Source organism: Odocoileus virginianus, chromosome 21 (genome assembly GCF_023699985.2).
Source record: "Odocoileus virginianus isolate 20LAN1187 ecotype Illinois chromosome 21, Ovbor_1.2, whole genome shotgun sequence".
Classification (NCBI taxonomy): domain Eukaryota; kingdom Metazoa; phylum Chordata; class Mammalia; order Artiodactyla; family Cervidae; genus Odocoileus; species Odocoileus virginianus.
In genome coordinates, this window is record NC_069694.1 from 39,065,074 (window position 1) to 39,073,950 (window position 8,877).

Genomic DNA, 8,877 nt, shown 5'->3' on the forward strand with positions numbered 1-8,877 from the left:
ATACATGACTACTGGAAAAACCATAGCCTTGACTAAATGGACCTTTGTTGGCAAAGAAATGTCTCTGTTTTTTAATATGCTATCTAGGTTGGTCATAACTTTTCTTCCAAGGATCAAGGATCTTTTAATTTCACAGCTGCAGTCACCATCTGCAGTGATTTTGGAGCCCAGAAAAATAAAGTCAGCCACTGTTTCCACTGTTACCCCAGCTATTTGCCATGAAGTCATAGGACCGGATGCCATTATCTTAGTTTTCTGAACGTTGAGTTTTAAGCCAACTTTTTCACTCTCCTCTTTCACTTTCATCAAGAGGCTCTTCAGTTTTTCTTCACCCTCTGCCATAAGAGTGGTGTCATCTGTATATCTGAGGTTATTGATATTTCTCCCACCAATCTTGATTCCAGTCTGTGCTTCATCCAGCCCAGCATTTCTCATGATGTACTCTGCATATAAGTTAAATAAGTGTGGTAACAACATACAGACTTGATGTAATCCTTTCTTGATTTGGAACCAGTCTGTTGTTCCATGTCCAGTTCTAAATGTTACTTCTTGACCTGCATACAGATTTCTCAGGAGGCAGGTAAGGTGGTCTGGTATTCTCATCTCTTTAAGAATTTTCCACAGTTTGTTGTGATCCACACAGTCAAATGCTTTAGCGTAGTCAATAAAGCAGAAGTAGACACTTTTCTGGAATTTTCTTGCTCTATCTATGATCCAATGGATGTTGGCAATTTGATCTCTGGTTCCTCTGCCTTTTCTAAAACCAGCTTGAACAACTGGAAGTTCATGGTTCATGTACTGTTGAAGCCTGGCAATACTTTATTGAGTATATAAAGATGAATGACTTTGGTTAAGTGCAAACTGTTTTTCAATCTGAAATTTCTAATTCTAAGGAATTTCTAATTTCCTTGTTTCTAAATAAGGAATTTTCTAATAATGCTAATATTTTAAATGTGAAAGAACAAAAGTTCTGTGCTTTGGGAACACAATGGTTTGGTTTCTTAGATCAGAGTATATATGTCCACATATATGCCCAGATATTGTATTCTAAGTAATGTGTCTTTTGGTCGTGATTATTTACAGTGTTGCCATTCTCTAAAAGAAAATGTATTTCTACATTGGATATGTTGCTTTCTCAGCTTCAGACATTAGATTTTTTCCAGCTTTTCTCTCTCAGTAATTCTGGATTTGTACTTATTGTAGAATGATTTAGTGAGCTTCAGAAACATGGCTGGGCATATCTAATTTTGCAAACTAGACTAGGCTAGATACAGAAGGATCATATTTGCATAATGGCCACAGTACAGCTAAACTTAAAGCATTTTCCTTTGTACAACAATGACATTCAAATCATTATGCCACTCGGAATATAGTCATAAACTAACTCAGTCAGGAGGCTTAGTTAAATATAACAAACTGTGATCCTTTTTTCCCTCAACATGCCTGAGGAGGGTCCTGTTTTTCCACTTTTTTCATGTCACAATCCATACAGGGCATCTCAAATGACTGTGAGTTTGAGCTTGTTTCTGTGTATGAGATTCTCATGTGAAACAAAGAAATCCATTTTCCTGATTTCTTTTTACTTCCATTGCAACTATTTTCTCAATCTGTATTATTATTGATGCAACTTAAATGATCTTTAACGGCTTAGTAATTATGCATGTATGACCTGTAATAATAGAGATTTCTATCAATGTATACTATGGTTTTAGAACAAAGTGTCATGTGATTTCAAAATTTTCTCTTTAATTATATACGTTGAGAATACAGATATTGTCCTGGCTGTCACAATAACATATTTTCAATAGTATATGAAAAATCTAAAATTATAGCTCTATGTTGTATTCTTTTTTCCCTTGAATAATAGCTATAAGCATGAGATTTGGCACCTCAGTTTCCATTCCAATCCCAAAGAAAGGCAATGCTAAAGAATGTTCAAACTATTGCACAATTGCACTCATCTCACATGCTAGTAAAGTAATGCTCAAAATTCTCCAAGCCAGGCTTCATCAATACATCAACTGTGAACTTCCAGATGTTCAAGCTGGTTTTAGAAAAGGCAGAGGAACCAGAGGTCAAATTGTCAACATCCGCTGGATCATCGAAAAACAAGAGAGTTCCAGAAAAAACATCTATTTCTGCTTTATTGACTATGCCAAAGCCTTTCACTGTGTGAATCACAATAAACTGTGAAAAATTCTGAAAGAGATGAGAATACCAGACCACCTGACCTGCTTCTTGAGAAACCTGTATGCAGATCAGGAAGCAACAGTTAGAACTGGATATGGAAAAACAGACTGGTTCCAAATCGGAAAAGGAGTACGTCAAGGCTGTATATTGTCACCCTGCTTATTTAACTTATATGCAGAGTACATCATGAGAAATGCTGGGCTGGATGAAGCACAGACTGGAGTCAAGATTGCTGGGAGAAATATCAATAACCTCAGATATGCAGATGACACCACTCTTATGGCAGAGAGTGAAAAAGAACTAAAGAGCCTCTTGATGAAAGTGAAAGAGGAGAGTGAAAAAGTTGGCTTAAAACTCAACATTCAGAAAACTAAGATCATGGCATCCAGTCCCACCACTTCATGGCAAATAGATGGGGTAACAGTGGAAACAGTGGCTGACTTTATTTTTCTGGGCTCCAAAATCACTGCAGAAGGTAACTGCAGTCATGAAATTAAAAGATGCATACTCCTTGGAAGGAAAGTTATGACCAACTTAGACAGCTTATTAAAAAGCAGAAACATTGCTTTGCCAAAAGGTCCGTCTAGTCAAGGTATTAGTTTTTCCAGTAGTCATGTATAGATGTGAGAGTTGGACTATAAAGAAAGCTGAGCACAGAAGAATTGATGCTTTTGAACTGTGTTGTTGGAGAAGACTCTTGAGAGTGCCTTGGACTGCAAGGAGATCCAACCAATCCATCCTAAAGGAAATCAGTCCTGAGTGTTCATTGGAGGGACTGACGTTGAAGCTGAAACTCCAATACTTTGGCCACCTGATGCAAAGAGCTGACTCGTTTGAAAAGACCCTGATTCTGGGAGGAATTGGGAGCAGGAGAAGGGGATGATAGAGGATGAGATGGTTAGATGGCATCACTGACTCAATGGACATGAGTTTGAGTAAGCTCCGGGAGGTGGTGATGGACAGGGAGGCCTGGCATGCTGTCCATGGGGTTGCAGAGAGTCAGACACGACTGAGCGACTGAACTGAACTGAACTGAGGCAGAGGCCATGCTTTACCACTTGCTAGTTACATGACTTTGGGAAAACGAGTTTCTCTCTAACCCTCATTTTTCTTATCTATAAAGTGGGATAATAATACCTATCTCTTAGGATAGTTACAAGGATTAAGTGTGAAATCTTAGACTATGGCTTCCTTCTCGGGCTGGCTCCCCCTCACAGTGACATAAAGGCAGGACCAATATTCATTAGATTGTCTCAGATAAAAGGAACAGTTCATGAAACAATCTCTATGGCCAGAAGAAAGGCACATAAGAAATGGCCAGTCTCATGCCAACTATTTTTTTAGTTTTTTTTCTTTTACATTGCACTAAAGTATAATATACATGTGATAAAATTCACCCATTTTATTGTACCATTTGATGAGTTTTGATAAATGTATACTATTATGAAACTGCCCACTGCCAAACCAAGGTATAAAACATTTCATCACTCAGCAAGTTCCCCTGTGCATCTTATAGTCAGGTCCTCAGCCCCAGCTCCTGTCCATCAGTGACATATTTTTGTCACTACTGCTTTGTCATTTTCTAGAATTTCATATGAATTAAATCAAACAATTTCCTATGTCTCCTTTATTTTATTTAGAATTCTAAATGCTTTTCAGATTAATTCATGCTGCTGCCTATGTAAGTAATATATTATGGAAAAAGACAAATGAACTTTTGGGCCAACCCAATAATTCCTGTCTTTCTACATCTGGGTGGTAATCCATTCTATGGATATGGCACAGTTTGCTTTTCCATCAGTATTTGACAAGTTTGAATTGTTTCCAGTGTTTGGCTATTACGAGTAAAGCTAGTATGAATGTCTGTGACAAGTCTTGGTTTAATGTATGGTTATTTTCATGGGGAGGGAAATAACTCAAAGTAGAATTTCTGGGTCATGTAATATATATTTAATTTTATATGAAACTGCTGGACTGTTTTCCAAAGTTGTTGTACCATTTTCCCTTTTAACCAGTGATATATGAGAATATAAGTTGCTGCACATCTTTGCCCATAGTACTTGGTATTGTTAATTTTCTATATTTCAGCTATTATATTGTGTATCATATATCTAGTTGTGGTTTCATTTGCATTTCCCTAATGACTAGTGACAAATTGCCAACATCTGCTGAATCATAGAAAAAGCAAGGGAATTCCAGAAAAACATCTACTTGTGCTTCATTGATTACACTAAAGCCTTTGAGTGAATCACAACAAACAGGAAAATTCTTAAAGAGATGAGAATACCAGTTCACCTTATCTGTCTCCTGAGAAACCTGTATGCAGGTCAAGAAGCAACTGTTAGAACCAGACATGGAACAAAGGACTGGTTCAAAATTGGGAAAGGAGTGCAGCAAGGCTGTATATTGTCACCCTGCTTATTTAACTTCCATGCAGAGTACCACGTGTGAAATGCCAGACTGAATGAATCACAAGCGGAAATCAAGATTCCTGGGAGAAGTATCAACAACTTCAGATATGCAGATGATACCACTCTCATGGCAGCAAGCAAAGAGGACCTAACAAGTCTCTTGATGAGGGTGAAAAGGGAGAGTGAAGAAGCTGGCTTGAACCTCAGCATTCAGAAAATGAAGATCATGGCATCTGGTCCCATCACTTCATAGCAAATATGTGGGGAAAAAGTGGAAACAGTAACAAACTTTATTTTATTGGTCTCCAAAATCACTGCAGATGGCATCTGCAGCCATGAAACTTAAAGGTACTTGCTCCTTGGAAGAAAAGCTATGTCAAACCTAGGCAGCATATTAGAAAGCAGAGACATCACTTGCCGGCAAAGGTCTGTATAGTCAAATCTACGGTTTTTCCAGTCGTCATATACAGATGTCAGAGCTGGACCATAAAGAAGGCTGAGCACCCTAAGAATTGATGTTTTTGAATTGTGGTTCTGCAGAAGACTCCTGAGAGTCCCTTGGAGAGCAAGGAGATCAAACCAGTCCATCCTAAAGGAAATCAACCTTGAATATTTATTGGAAGGGCTGATGCCAAAGCTGAAGCTCCAATATTTTGGCCACCTGATATGAAGAGTCAACTCATTTGAAAAGACCCTGATGCCGGGAAAGATTGAGGGCAGAAGGAGAAGGGGGCAACAGAGGATGAGATGGTTGAATGGCACCACTGACTCCATGAAGATGTGTTTGGACAAACTCCAGGAGACAGGGAAGCCTGGCGTGCTGCCATCCATGGGATCGCAAAGAGTCATATACAACTTAGCTACTAAACAGTGACTAGTGATTGTTGGTGGGAATGCAAACTAGTACAGCCACTATGGAGAACAATGTGGAGATTCCTTAAAAAATTGGAAATAGAACTGCCAATCGACCCAGCAATCCCACTGCTGGGCATATACACTGAGGAAACCAGAATTGAAAGAGACACGTGTACCCCAACATTCATCACAGCACTGTTTACAATAGCCAGGACATGGAAGCAACCTAGATGTCCATTGACAGATGAATGGATAAGAAAGTTGTGGTACATATACATGATGGAATATTACTCAGCTATTAAAAAGAATGTATTTGAATCAGTTCTAATGAGGTGGATGAAACTGGAGCCTATTATACAGAGCGAAGTAAGTCAGAAAGAAAAACACCAATAAAGTATATTAACACATATATATGGAATTTAGAAAGATGGTAACGATGACCCTGTATGCGAGACAGCAAAAGAGACACAGATATAAAGAACAGACTTTCGGACTCTGTGGGAGAAGGCGAGGGTGGGATGATTTGAGAGAATAGCATTGAAACATGTATATTATCATATGTGAAATAGATCGCCAGTCCAGATTTGATGCATGATACAGGGTACTTGGGGCTGGTGCACTGGGATGACCCAGAGGGATGGGATGGGGAGGGAAGTGGAAGGGGGGTTCAGGATGGGGAACACATGTACACCTGTGGCAGATTCATGTCGATGTATGGCAAAACCAATACAATATTGTAAAGTAATTAGCCTCCAACTAAAATAAATAAATTAAAAAATAAAATAAAAACTGTGTTGTATGTCTTTCAGTTATTAACTTTTAATAATTCTCTGTATATTTAAAATATAAAATCTTTATCAGATATAGATTTTGAAAATATTTTCTCCAAGTCTGTGGTTCATCTTTTCATCTTCTTAATGATGTATCTTGAGGAGGAAAATATTTAATTTAATGATATAAGTTAACATTTAAAAATACTTCGTATTTTTTATATTCTGTCAACTCTTTTCTTGATCCAAGATCATGAAGATTTGTTTTCTATATTTTGGAAGATTAAAAATTTAATCCATTATATTTACATCTATAATTCATTTTCAGTTATATGTATATGGTGTATGATAATGATATAGGCTCATTTTTTTGCATATAGCAATCTAGTGTTCTAAAACAGTCTAACTCCAGGTTTTTTTAATTAGTATTAATATGCCTTACAGCTTATTGCATATTTTTCTTATTTGTAAGTGGTTTCCTGTAGGAAGCATATAGTTAGATTTGTTTATGTACAATTTTGACAATCTCTATATTTTAATTGCTCTTTATATGTAATTTATATTTGATCTTATTATTCCCATATTCTTGGCAGTATATCACCTATCATATTTGAAGGTAGAAACTGTTAAAACTTTACACTATAATTATTTCTCCTTACTCTGATTCTAGGCTAAAGAAGCAAATTTATACTCAATTTTTCATTCCACTGGTTTTCTACAGGACTATAATATAACCAGTAAGAACCACTATAGTCTGCCTAAGAGTTCTGTTTCTCATTGTCAATCTCTTCATTGATATTCCTGGTTACACAGCTATCTCTGTAACCAGGGCTAGCCCCAGGAAACTATCCCCTTTGAATTGCTGATATCCTTCAGCACTGAGGTTCATGTCTTTAAATATGATGATCCCACCGAAGTCCTATGACCCTTGAGGCCCTGAATGTGTGTTCTGTCTTTCCAGATAACTTTCTCCATTTTTATTCTAATTGAAACAAAGCCTGGCTCTAAATGAGTGTTTCTTGAAGAGTAGTCTATGGAGTATTTACATAAGAATCATCTGGGGTACAGCTTATCGTGTTAGATTTCTGGACTCAAAACTCAAGATATTTGAATTTATCTGTGTTTCCAGAAGCTGTCTAGGTAATTTTTGTGCATACTGAAGTTTGAAAACCATCATTCTATATCATGAACTTTGATAATTAAGCTATTTAGTATGTATCCTCTATATTTGTAAAGATATTTATTAATTTTACAGTGTTATTATATTATCAATAAAATCTTTTAATACCAAGAAAAGGTTCTAATGCTTTACACCTATCTTCCAGTGGTTACTTGTATCCAGTCACTTTGCAGACACCTGTTCTAAACCTTGGTGGAGTTGGGTAGGCTGACATCTATTTTCATTAATTTTATCAGCAAGAAGCAACACAAATGCTCTAAATGAATTGTTGGAGTATTGATTCTAACCAGGATAATACCCAAGCTACACACCAGAGCAAATAAATATGAATCTGGGATGGGAATCTAGCATAAGTATTTTTAAAGATTCCTATGTCATCCCAATGTGCAAAAAAGGTTGAAATGACACTTACTAGAACAATGCTTCTTAAATTTTAGCATGTATGAGAATCACCCGAAGAGTTTGTGAAAGCACGAATTCTTGTACCCTACTTGCAGTTGGCCTAGGTGGAGCTGATGTTTGTGTTTTTGAAAAGCTCCCAGGTGAAGCCTATGTTATCGGCCCACAGGTTACACTGAGCAGCAGCTTATTACGCTAATGGCACAGGCTCTTTACACTTTCAGACAGGTCTTCACCTCGGACAGTATTATCTAACTTTAAGTAATTAAGATTAGCTGATGCCTACATTAATGAATTGTTCCCTTGAGAAGAAAATATTACTTAAAAACAGTTTAACAATAAGCTCTACCTTACATAATTTGAGAAAGACCGTTATCACTAACTGTATACTAGATCATCCTTACCATATTCTGTGACCTAAATTAACATTATGGCCATGTGATCTTGGCCACATGATGACCAAGACACAACAACAATTTGTTAACCTACCTTTTCTCCTCTACTGAAGAGTTTGTTTAATATCCTATATTCTTGATATAAATGGGGCCTGAGTCCTGTGATTAAAGGCCTTTTCTTTTTTTCCATATTTAATCCTTTTGAACTTAACTATATCATTTCTCCAATATCAAAAGTAGACACAGAGGGGAAACAGGAATAAGAAGATTCAGTTCTATCCTAACTTTGCCATTAATCCCCCATGTAAATCTGACCACACGCACAACAAAAATGTTTTAAACTTAATGAGCTTCATTTTCTTCGTCTATAAGATGACCAGAAAAAAAATGAATATTTCTAAGTTATTTTTCCAATTCTAAAATTGTCTTCCTATAATTTCACAAAATACTAGATCTAGAGTAAAAAGGTGTTTATTGTGTATGTGTTGCTTCAGTAATTCAGAACATTAAAAAAAAAACTTGGTTAACATACCTAGCTTTTTGGAGTTCTAGCTTTTCAGCTTTTAGAACAGAGCAAATACAATTAAAATGGGTATAGTTTCAAAGTACCTTTGCTTGGTCCAGCCACGGCTAGGCAACCTCTCCACAGAATCTTCTTAAAATGATAAAAATAATCA